At 33.3% G+C, this 11394-nt stretch overlaps 1 pseudogene; it reads right to left on the bottom strand.

Annotated features, from left to right (window-relative positions):
* Positions 1–285: 285 nt before the first annotated feature.
* LOC149557025 (uncharacterized protein At3g49140-like) lies at positions 286–10976 on the bottom strand (annotated as a pseudogene).
* Between the last annotated feature and the right edge of the window lie 418 nt (positions 10977–11394).

Below are 11394 nucleotides of genomic sequence, written 5' to 3'. Positions count from 1 at the left end.
ATGATTCATCCATATTTCCACTTAAACCTTCTCTTTATCTAATTGGGTGCACATAATACATAGGGATTCCTACTTATTATTCATCCTTATCAACAAAATATCATAATTCAGTCCTTAAGTTGGCCCAAAAATGGTTTACATAGTATTTTCTGCCAATGTAAACAACTATAACAAAATTTTGTTACTTGACATCTAAAGTCCCGTGTGCTTGACACATACTATGACTTTAATGTTGTCACTTAGTATCTGAATGACTCAACATGCACTACTTTCTTGGCACTTTAATCACTTGACACATGCTATCTACTCGACACTTGAGTGACTTAGCATATGAGTGACTTAGCACTAATTGTTTACTCGGCATGCTTTAAATTATATGTTGTGCTCGACATATGTTACTTGTTCAGCATGAACTAAGAAAATGACTTAAGTGTATAAACATTCACTTGTCAAAACCAATCTGAGATTAACAATAAACTATAAAATAAGTCACTGAATAATTAATCACCCATAACTAGTCACCTAAATAAAAATGAATAAATAAGTGATTAGTCACTAATAATCTATCATCTAAACAAAAATGATTAAATAAATTATTTTTAATCCTTTGTAATTATAATGTTTGATAATATAATCATAGACTAATATAAAATCATAATACTAAATGAGATATATATTCAATCAAACTTAAGGTTATGTGAGCATTTATTCATCCTATATCATATCCACAATGTTGCTTCCAAATGTACAATTATTCAATAGTTCATAACTCATCATTAGGCCTTGAAACATCACCTTAATTAATTTTTATTGAAAATCCAAAATAATTCTTACAATTTTAAAAATAAATAAATATACTTAATAAAACTCTATTATATTTTCTCTTTGTCTTTTTCTATAAGAAAATTAATAATTTTATCTTTATACTTTTTACTTTTTACTTTAACTTTTTTAAATTTCTCTTTTAATTTTATATAATTATTATTATAACTTTTAGTTCTTCATTTTCTCCAGGGAAAAGATCCAATAATCGATATTGGGTTCAATAACTATGATATTTTTATCATGGATACCCTCCAATTATTGCTCTTTAAAGATCCCTAAAAAATTAAAACACATATACTAATAGTCGATCATACATGCATTAATAGTAGTCAATAGAAAGACTACTAGGACATTTAATCACAACTGTTGGTGTTTTATTTTGAAATGACACTTTTTTACCACTTTGCACTCCATAGTCCCTAAATGAGACCTATGAATACCCATAAGTCTAAAACCCTAGCTTTAAACCCTTCATTTAGCTAGAGAGATACACCAAAAAATAAGAAAATTTGACTTCTAATTTAGATGTTTTAGGTCTAATGAAAGTTTTCCACTATAACTTACTATATGAAATGAAGACATTTTCTCCTACTCATCAATAGTATTGAAAGCTACATACAATTGTTGGAACATTCCCTACTATAAATAAATTTATTTAAAGATATTTTTAAACCAAAAAAAGTAAATTTTTTTCCTTAAACAATAAATTATTATTTTACCTTTTAAGCCTTAAATCGTAAATTATTTAACTGTATTAAATTAAAAAGAAAAAAATCAAAATCAAAATCAAAGGAAAAAATGAGCTGCATAACCCACACATTTTGTCTACCACTTATAAAAAAAAACAAATTTGAACCCCTTCATCACTTCCTACCATTTTGATAGATGTTGTGGTATCCGGCTAATTAGTGTGGTTAACCATCTGTTCTTGTACCTCAGAGCTATAAAAAAACTCCAAATTGAGACCCTGAATATAATAGTTTATTTTGAAGAAGATCTTGCAAGACACTAACATCTATAGGCACTTCAAGCTTCTTTGTTTGTATTATGGGGATAAGATAGAGCTATGTTGTTATAATACAATGAAAAGTGTTTTTTTCTTCTCTATAAATTTTGCATGAACTCCAATTCATTTTCCAAAATCGTGTCTCTCTTTCTCTATACACTCTTGGTTGTTTGGGGCTTTATATGGTGCAAAACCCTTCAAATTTCATCCTTTGGGTGTATTGATATATTATTTACCTTATTCTTGATAATTTCATGCCTATATTGTAGGTTGCCATAACTTATGGTATTCTGTGTGATTTATGCTTGAAAACTTGTGTAAAACACCTTACATATGCTTTAATTTGAAGTTTGAACAAATGCACTTCCATGGTTTTCTCCTTATTGCACAAGCCATAACTCATATGTTCTTTGTATTTGCTTCAAATTGTTTGGCTAGCATCAAAAACAAATATGAGGGTCTTTGTATTTTCCAAAAATGTATTTTATCTTTTTTCTTCACTTGATGTTTGATGAGGGTTTCATTTGTACTCTGTAGTAGGTGATAAGTTAATTTCTCAAAATATTATTGGAATGAGTTTATTTCATTGTTAGAATTAGTTTATTTTAGGGGAGGGGTTTTGGCTTGCTGAAAATATTGCACCCTGACGGCAGACTAATCGCCATAATTAGATAAAAGTTGAATACCAAGAATCTCAAGATTTTATATAGATGAATTAATTGAGTCACTATCACATTCTGATCTAACAATCCAAGATTCTTCATCTTCAGGTGCTATCATGGACAATAAGTCAGATCATCAACATTCATACCACTATTGGTAACATCTTCATATCCTTAGTCTAACTTATCCTCCAATTTATAAATATGTTTATTTTCCAGTTGTATTTTGTCTTCTCCTTTGTTAGAATGTGCAGTTGGTTCTCCATTTCTATTACTAAACTCATTATTTTCTTTTGTATAAATGTCATCACCACTCATGTATTATTTAACATTTAAAAACCTCTATAAATAAGATTATTTTTCCATCAAAGTAGGTCTTAGAAGTCTAATTTTTGTAATGTCATTATAGGGTCTATCCATCTTTTAAGACTAGTTAATAGAAACTTCCTTGACCATCTTTTGTGCAAAATGCAATGGATAAACCATAATCATGGCGTCTAGTTTTGCCCAATCTTTTGGAGTTTTAGAATGGTCTGAGGCATATCCTTCATTACCAATAAAATACAAGTCCTCTTCATGATAATACTTTTCATTGGCATCTCTACCATTGTAAAAGAGATATTATTGTGATTGCTAATGTAGCTCTTTCCTACTCTCCATAGATTAGTGAATCATCTAGCCCAAAAAAAAAATTCATAGGATTTTTTTACTCTTAGGCTTCACAAAATTTTCTCATCACCATTCAAATCAAAGATGACTTATCCATAATCATCAATTGTATATTCCAAATTATTCAAGGAAGTCTCATGATGTACCTCATGATGAATCATTCCTAGATGGACCAATATTATCTTGTGATTTGCCTCAGCAATGCTCCTAGCCCTTTCAACACAAGATATTCTTGACTCTCCCCTCTCAGTATTTCTACTATCACTTATTCTTGAAGTGGATGGGAACCTAATTCACTATGGTAGTGAAAAGAAGTAGACCTTGAGTTTGAGTAATCTATAGCAACTTGAATTTTTTCATGTTGAAGCTTTCCTACTCTAGAGACTATAACAATATGATAGTCCAATATAATGGTTCCCATGAAAGCTACACTAATCATTAGCATGTTTTCTTGATCCGAACTAATTCATCTTCCCTCTATGCTTCATTGCCTTCTAGCCAAATATGGGCAAGAGAAAAAGTGGAATAGTTATAGAGTTTACTTTTACATCATCTAACTACAATTCTTCAACTTGTAAATAGATTTAACACATTTAACTTGTTTGATCATTGAATCCCAATGCTAATAACTTGTTTAAAACTATGAATTGATTTTACTTCTTTTCAACTCTATGATGAATCAGGTTACCATTCACTCGATACTCAAAAGGTGTTACACTCTAAACCCTTCTATCCAAGGGATTCCATTAGTTTGGAATGCTTGGATGTTGGCTTAAAGCTTCCTATCCACAGAGTGCAAGAGAGTATATTTCAAGCATTAGGAGGCTCTCAACTAAGCCTTAGAAATACACTTCTTTCTAGTAAACCATGCAATGGAAGGTTCCAAAGATGAGATGCAAGAATGCAAATGTCCACAAGGAGTTTCTCAAGGATGCAATGCAAATATAGACTAAGCTAGTATGAGAATGCAAAATACAACTATGCCAAGCAATATGCAAGTGTTACAAATCCACTGTTATGCAATGTAATTTAAGCTATTGTAAAGAAACTAAATTAACATGCAACTATGCTAAAAATATCGTATGATCTTAAGCTAGTATGTGGTGGAATGAGAGAATGAAGACAAGAAATGGAAGTTCTCCTCAAAGCTCCAAAGAAACCTATCAGAAAACCTGCAACATAACAATATTCAGAATGGTGGATGGATCCTTTATGGGGGAAATCTCTCTCCTTTTTAAAGTCGTATGGAAGATAGAGATCAAGTTGAAGAGGTTGGATGATCAATGGTGGAGTTCTAAAAGAGAAGTGATCCATGTGCACACACAAGTCCACCAGTAGAATATAAGTTGACTTGTCATATAAGACAAAAGTCACAAAGCCTTTTCTTCTAATTTGAAAATTAGAAAAAGTACTTTAAGTGGGCTAGAAGAATGGAGTCTTTTTTTTAATTAATATGGGACATGTTCTTTTAATCAATTAATGAACTTAGGATAGCATAGTCAAACTATAGGTTATAACCAAATTAATTGATTATTAGCAATTTGGTCTAGGTAAATGAGTAATTAAATTAGCCAAAATGCTAAGAAGGGGACTAATAGTCTAGATGACCATTTTTAGGTGATTACATTTTCCCCTCTCTGACTAATGTGTGATTGATCTAGGAACACATTACTTCAAAGAAAGTAGAAGCCAAGTAGGCAGCGATAGATATAGATATATGATTCTGAAGAATGAAACGTAGAAAGAGATAGCACATCCTGAATGTATAGCTTGATAGCAATAGTATTGAACATTAGGAGAAAGATGATGTCAAAATTCAAGAAGAATGCTAACACCTAGTGAAGAAGATAGATCAAGAGCAAATGAAAAGATGAAACATATGCTCTTAGGAAATTAATAGTTGTAGCAAACGATGATAGAGTATATTTGCTTCCTCAAGATCGAGATTGAAATGAGGTAAGGGGATGTAGAAACAATTGAGATATGAGTGAATTGGGATATAGCAATGTCCAAGATGATAGATAGATGATTAGAACCAAAGAGTGGCTATTAAGGAATGACAAAATGCCCTAGTTTGACTAGAGTTGACCACAAAGGATACAACATAAAAATTAGGTCAAATCAAGTAGAAAGATAATTTTAGACATAAAAGGGTGAATTTGAGTAGATATGAAGTGTAGAAGTGATGAAGACATGAAGAAATGAAGATGCCCTAGTGATGATTTGAAGATTAGACCAAAGAAGGTTAGCTAACTGCTTAGAAGAAGGTAGAATTTTAAAATGCAATTTTGACTATCAAGATGAACTCGGATTTTGATTTCAATCCAGAAAATTGATCCAAGGAATCAAAATTAGCCAGGAGTCAAAAGGTTATATAGATGTGATGATAGGATAGCAAAGAGATGAAGCAGAAGATCAAGAAGATGAAAAGACATGATCAAGAAGAAAGCAAAAAAAGATATAAAAGTAGTTAGCCAATATGCCCATGAAAAGATGAAGAGAGAGCTCTCCCCATATGCAAGAATGCAAGACTATTCTAGAGAATGAACCTATAATGCAAGCTAATATGCAAAGTGGTTTACCAGCAAGAAACACATAACAATTACACTCTAATTTCATCATTGAGCATTTATTAGGAACATCATGAGATCATAAAACCATCACTAGTATAACTATAAGGATATGAATATGATCAATATCAGATAGGTATGTGGAAATCCAATCTAAGCATTAGAGACATGTAAGTCAAGATAACTACATGATTAGATTCCCTAAGTTTAGTATAGCAAGATTACACTTGTATCAAGGCATAAGCACAAGGATAACCCTTGAGTGCAGTCTTGTGATAATAGTCAAGGATAATATATTGTAAGTCAAAGTGTCTAGTAGGACAAGCAGGAATGTTTGAAAACACCATAGACGAACAAAGTATACCCCACAAGCAAAAATCAAGAAAATATGCCACGTGCCCCTAGTCTTCTAGTCAATGACATCCTCAAAAAACTGTTAGGGAGGGAATATATAGCAAGGAAATCATCATAGACAACACACAAATAAAATAAAGATCAACATAGCTCAGTCATTTAAGTGTTTAGGTGTGTTCCTGTGTAAGTCACTTGGCAACTTCTTCAAGACTTGATTCTGATAGTGAGAAATATTGTGACATCAGAGACTATAGGTAGACTATCTGAAAAGTGTTGAGAAACACTTGATGTCAAGGGGAAGTGTTGAAAAACATTATTTTGTGAGTTTCCAAAGAAACCCTAATGCACAAGGAAACCTCAATAGGCTAAGCAGCTATGCCCCCCAAAATGAGGACAAGAAAAAATTCCAAGCTAGGAAATGTGTTGTAGAGTGAGATGATTGGGACTAATAGACATAGGTACAAGGGTCTCAAGTAGCACTTGTTTCCAGGTTTTCACCACTTGGTAGATTTTTTTCGGACTTTTTTTTCAATTTTTAAGTTTTTTTTTTTTTTTTTTTTTTTTGGTGATGCATCAAAGTGTCTATTGCTAGGTTTTCACAAAAAAGATCATTTTTTTAGGACATTTTCTAATTTTTAGGATTTTTTAGCATCATGTATGAATTTTTTATTGGATGTTTTAGAATGATTTATAGACCACTAGTTCTCAAGCAAGATCACATCATTTTGTCCCAATGCCTAACAAGGTATAAGACATGATGGAGCAACAAGCTAGTGGATAAGCATAGATGGATAAGAAAGGAGTATGAAGCAAGTGAAAGTGATCCTCAAGGACTGAGTCCTCAAGAGTACCCAAGCTAGGAAAGAGGTGAAATAGTCATATGAAGCATGTTTCGGATAAGAAATGGAAGAAATAAGCAAGATAGCATGTAGGATAAGTAGTTAAGCCAACAAGTGAGATAGCATGAAGCGTGTAGTCCGAAAGAGTAGCCATGTCAAGAGACCTATGAGAACCATGTTTTATTTATTGTCATCAAGACCTAGGGGTCAACTAGATAGGATAGCGATGGGATAGAGCAATAAGAATAAAGCTCAAGATGGAGGCTATGAGTAATGAGAAAGCATAAAGCACAATAGAGAATCTCATGGATAAGATATCCAATATATAAAGATAGCTCAACATTTTCAAGATCAAAGAGAGAAGAGGGGATAGATGGATTATGGAAGAATTATGCATGATGCCTACTTACCAGGTTTTCATCATGGTACTTATCTAAGATGCCATAAGAAGTAGTTTTCACCATAGGATGAATTTTATTTCTCTTTAATTTTGCTACCAAGGTGCCACAAGAAGTGGTTTTCACCAAGGCATATTTTCTTCTTTTTTTTAATTTTTATCTTTTTGCTTTCTAAATTTTTAGAAAGAGCTCAAGTTGTTTGAATGTAGATAGTAAAGATAAGTCTTGATAAACCAAGACCATAGAAAGATATGCTCAAATATTTTGATAGGGTGATGAAAGAGAAATGGTAGTAGGAAGAGTATATGGAGGATAAGAGTTCATGTATAGGAAGTAAGTGTAAGCTTTAGAAGATTTCATGAGGGTAGCTGAAATATTGGACAAGATCAAAATTAACACACACCTTGAAGGGTGTTGGAATGATGGATGAATCATGGATGAAATATCTTGAGGTTTAGATGTATATGGTAGTAGAAGAATTTGAGAAGAAGATGGAATGGAAGCCTTTGGAAGCTTTTGAAGAAGATGTTTTAAAAAAAATGGAGTGGAAGCCTTTGGAAGCTTGAATGTCATTTTTGAAGTATTTTCAATATTCAAATCTTTCATAAGAGACTTGGGAATCCATATAGCTTTTAATTTTTCTTGTTATTTGGATGCTTAAGAGTGTATTTCTTCAATGATGGATTTAGGAACCCATATTTTCTTTGATTTAGCTCTCTTAATAGTGGACCTTTGTGGTCTCTTTTGCACATTTCCTTCTTAGCATTCACATGTTGCTTAGATGGGACATAGTGATCTTCATTTTTCAATGGATTCTTATGTTTATTATCACTTCCAAAGGACTTGGGATTTGTGGATGAATAAGGTTGATATGACTGGTTTAGATGGATAGATGGGTGAAAAGTCATCAAGGATGAGTATCTTTGTTGATCTTGAGGTATGATAGGAGAGCTAGGAGTGGAAAATGTAGGAGATGAAGGAAAATAAGGTCCCAATATAGATGGAAGGTTTGAAGGATTTAGCTTTTATGGATAAGGACCAAGGATAGACTTTGGATATGCAAATGGATAGTGAAAAGGGATATCAACATCTTTAGCGTGAGCAACATAGTCAAAGCCATCAATAGACTCATGAGTAGCTTTGATAGGAACACCATTTTTAATAGGAGCACTTAAAGCTTGAGCACAATTTTGAAGTGGATATGGAGAAGTAGAACATGAGGGGATGGTTTGATCTTGACAAGTCACTTTGGATAGCATAGGAAGAGAATTTTTCTCATAATTTTCAGTAAGCTCAAGGAAGATAGTAGAAGTGTCATCTTCATCATACTTAGGAGGTGGATAAAATATAGGATATGGAGGGGAAAAATCTTGAAAGAGATGAAAGAGTTCTTTATCTTGATCTTTCTTGACATTTATATCTTTTTCTTTTTAAGAGTCCTCTTGACATGGAGCCACATCTAAGGACGAGGAAGAATGAAGAGGGAGTGGATTAGTAGGCATAGAATTGTATGAAGGTTGAGGATTTTTAGTTGTAGTAGCATGGAAAAGGTTTGCAACCAAGTGAAGATTAGCTTGAGTTTATTTTAGAGGTAGCCCTTGAGGATATGCATAGTCAATGTGGAAAGCATTAGGTTCTTTTTTTGATAGAGGCATATTAGAAAGCTTTGAAGTGTTGGGAGATGCATGAGTATTACAAGAAGTGGAAGATGTAATGGAGCCACTACTAGACATAGGGTCATCAATGTAATCTTTCTCAAGAGAAGTATCTTCACCACACAAATCACTAGAGGTTCCAAGATCAACAATCCCATCATCAATGAGATCTTACACTTTATGTTTCAGCTCTATACGATTAGAAGTAGTTTGGTCATTAGATTGGTGATAAGCACAATAATCATCCAAGAAAGGATTTTCACTTGGTGCCAAGAAGTGTTCTCAACATGTCATCATAAGAATTTTCTATGGGAGTAAAAGTTCTCCCAAAAACATGTCTAGAATCATTTTTTTGTTTCTCAAGCAAATAACAAGTTGTCATGTCTTCATCATATTGGTCAAAGATAGGCTTTTTGTGAAACTTTGGCAGATGCTCCAAGGATGTATCATTTTTTAGCTCTCTAAAAAGGCCTTTAGATCTAGTAGGTGAAGAAAATTGATGTCTTGAAGTAGAGCATGAACCAGAAAGAGAATTATCTAATGATGTTGTATGTTCCTTGACCATTTTCTCAAATCTAGCATATGTTTTTACCATGACCTTAATTAGACTAGTGTAAGCAGGGTTCATGGTCTCTTCAAGTTTATTGTATTGAGTGTGTAAACTTTGTAATTCCCTAAAGAGCTCAAAAAACTCAAGATCGTCTAGATTTGGTTGAGATTTGATAGCACAAGATTTAGATCCCATAGTTGTAGATGCAAAGCTAATCATAAAAGAGCCTAGAAGATAACTTGATGTTCAAACTATAGGAGGCAGAGTGTTCACTTATCAAATAGAGGGTAGCAATGAGAGATTGACTTGTCAAACAATGTGTCCAAGAAACTTACAACATGAATGACTCAAGTCAAGAGTTAGGAAAGAAGCCAAATATCCAAGTAGGCAAGTAGATAGATAGGTAAAGACAAGTGAATGACTCTCCCAACCAAGAAAGATAATCAAGAGATCAAGGTGGTCATTTTAGCAAAATATACTCTAAAATGTAGCTTCTAGACCCAAGGAATAATTGGAAACCAAGTATAGATACTTTAGGCAACCTAATAACAAGTTCAAAGCAAGAGAAATCTAGTTTAGCAACTAGGTGAGACAATATAGTAACTCAAGTGACAATTTGAAAGCATAAAATGTCATACGATATTATTCACAGTAATAGGATGACACTTTTTCTTGGTATGACACTTTTTCTTTAGCAATGCAACATAACTCAGTATAAGCAGGAGATATTAGTCAAAGTAATAGGTGATACTTTTTTTGGACAAAAAATTTTGTACAATATTTCTCCAGAAAGGATGTAATAGTTTGCTAGAGAATTGTAAAAAAAAGACAGTGTTGACCCAAAATTTTATGTTTCAATTCAAAAACCAAGTAAGTTTTAGATCAAATAGTTTGAGTTTTCAGTTTGTGTCAATAAACAACATGGTTTGCAAATAGTAAAGTTATTTTGTATGTCTTAATCAGTTGAACAAAGGAGAAACCAACCTTGCCAACATGCATATCATGTGATATTAAAACAACTTTCTACCATGCTAACAAGATGTTTGATGTGAAAGAACATGTACACAAGTTGACACATTTAAAAACATTAGCCAAGTAATTTATCTTAGAGTCATGATCCATTACTCAACAACTTGGCCCAGACTTGATACTCCTTCGCCTCACACCAAATGGTTGCCCATAAAAGACATTGGCTTTGTCATGGAAGTGCCATAAGCACAACCAAGGGAACACATGTGGTGAGTGTAAAATCTTGGGGTGATCTAAGTAGTCCACTAGGATCGATCCTTGCAGCAAGAAGTTGAGTGGAAAAATAGGGTAGCTACTAACTTAGGGTGTTTAGAAAGAGCTTCCATTCATAATGGCCCTCTTGCACCCAATTAAGGGAGGGTAACAGACCTCACAGTCACAAGAGCACCATAAGCATTCTTGCCTAGTGATCTCCTCATGGTCAAAATCCCACAAGTGATCACACTAAGAGAAGACAAAAAATACATCTACCAAGGTTTTGTGTCCTTGATATCATTGAATTTATAGTGGGTTGGAAGAATTTGGTATTAGCTTGTCCGCACTTGGGACATTCCTCTTAGGTTATCCAAGAGTAGGCCCTCTAAAGGATTATAACCACCCCAAATTGGATCTACTCTCAAGGGTCAAGATTTTTGATTCACCACAAGAGTGAAGAGCGTACTCTATCTTGATTGCTTCCCCCAAACATGCCATGAAGATCCAATTATCCCCTTTCTCTCAAAACCCAAAGGCAAGTCAAGCTTTCTAATTCACCACAAGGGTGAAGAGTATACTCTCCTATCACCAAAGGAACTTAATTGTAAGTTTAATGTGCCTATGGAAATGAAACAACTAGTA

The sequence above is a fragment of the Cupressus sempervirens genome, chromosome 5, assembly GCF_028749045.1.
Source record: "Cupressus sempervirens isolate cs-2001-9-10 chromosome 5, ASM2874904v1, whole genome shotgun sequence".
In the NCBI taxonomy this organism is placed as follows: Eukaryota; Viridiplantae; Streptophyta; class Pinopsida; order Cupressales; family Cupressaceae; genus Cupressus; species Cupressus sempervirens.
This window is presented reverse-complemented; position numbering and strand designations above follow the sequence as displayed.